This window comes from Octopus bimaculoides, chromosome 27, assembly GCF_001194135.2.
Source record: "Octopus bimaculoides isolate UCB-OBI-ISO-001 chromosome 27, ASM119413v2, whole genome shotgun sequence".
NCBI classification, from domain to species: Eukaryota; Metazoa; Mollusca; class Cephalopoda; order Octopoda; family Octopodidae; genus Octopus; species Octopus bimaculoides.
Genome location: NC_069007.1, coordinates 3,955,884 through 3,957,461, shown reverse-complemented (window position 1 = coordinate 3,957,461; position 1,578 = coordinate 3,955,884). Strand labels below are relative to the sequence as shown.

The following is a 1,578-nucleotide window of genomic DNA, read 5'->3' as shown; positions in this document are numbered from 1 at the left end:
TTTTTATTTTATTTTATTTTATATTGTATATTGTATATTATATTATATATTGTATATTCCATATTCTATACCCCACATTGGTTCTGCAGGAATATAAATAAAACATAAAAAACAGACAGTGTTGGAACTCTTTTAAGCAAAATAATATATTCCTCTATACACAATCATACAAAAAAACCCACCTTTTTTGTATTTATTTTTACTCGCATATATATATATATATATATATATATATACATATGTATGTGTGTCTGTCCCCCACCATCGTAAGTACTAGGCATCCAAAGAATAAGTCCTGGGGTCGATTTGCTCGACTAAAGGTGGTGCTCCTGCATGGCCACAGTCAAATGACTGAAACAAGTAAAAGAGTAAAAGAGTAGTATGTGCTTGGTGCTTTTAATGTGGCACACACTGTAAATTTATTCATAAGACTTTGGTCAGCTCAGAGGCATTCTAGAAAATACTTGCCCAAAATGCCGTACATGCATCAGGCTTCTTTCAGTTTCTTTTTACCAAATTTATTCATAAGACTTTGGTCAGCTGTGAGGCATAGTAGAAAATACTTCCCCAAGGTGCTGCGCAACATGACTGAACCCAAGGCCACTTGGTTGAGAAGTATGCTCCTTGACCACATATCCACATCTTCACCTCAGGATTTTAATGAAATTTATAACTGGCACTTCATCAGTTACAACAATTAGGGTTCCGTTTGATCTGATCAATGGATCAGCCTGCTCGTAAAATTGGCATGCAAGTGGCTGAGTACTCCACAGATACTCATACCCTTAATGTAGTTCTCAGGGCACAGACTGACACATGGATGACCCTTTGAATTACAGGTAAATATCTCATTTTTGCCAGCTGAATGGACTGCAGCTGGCAACATGAAATAAAGTGTCTTGCTCAAGGACACACGGTGCTGCAGGGAATCAAACAAATGCCATAGCAACATCTCGAAAATTAAACATTTAATATTCTATAACTTCAAAGATTGACACTTCTACCATTCCATGAGCTCAGCTATTTTACTCACTTAACATTCAAGGATCTCAAGTGACTTCAAAGATTTACACTTCTACCATTCCATGAGCTCAGCTATTTTACTTACTTAACATTCAAGGATTTCAAGTATTTGACATTTAATATTCTGTAACCTCAGATATACTTGTATCTAACATTTTGTGAGCTCAATTATTAACATACTTAACATTGAATTCTTCAAATATTAACATACTTAACATTCAATGACCAAATGTGCGTTTAACACTTAACATTGAATGATTTCAAGTATTTAACAATTAACATTTTATGACCTCAGATGTGTGTGTGTGTGTGCACATGTACGTGCGCGCATGTGCATGTGTGTATGTGCGTGCATATATATATATATATATAAAGAATAATAATAATAATCCTTTTTAATCCTCCTTATACACATCTATATTAAAATATGCTTTCAGTTTAGCATTCTGCCTTATTATTATTATTATTATTATCATTATTATTATTATTCTTTATTTTCCTATTATTTCTCCACATGCGGTTAACACAACCCCAATATTTACTGACTTATATATA

At 33.5% G+C, this 1,578-nt stretch overlaps 1 protein-coding gene across 1 annotated transcript in view; it reads left to right on the top strand.

Annotated features, from left to right (window-relative positions):
- LOC106879164 (dynein heavy chain domain-containing protein 1) overlaps positions 1-1,578 on the top strand; it is a 72,778-nt gene that overhangs the window by 10,085 nt on the left and 61,115 nt on the right. The gene's annotated exons all lie outside the window — the stretch shown is intronic.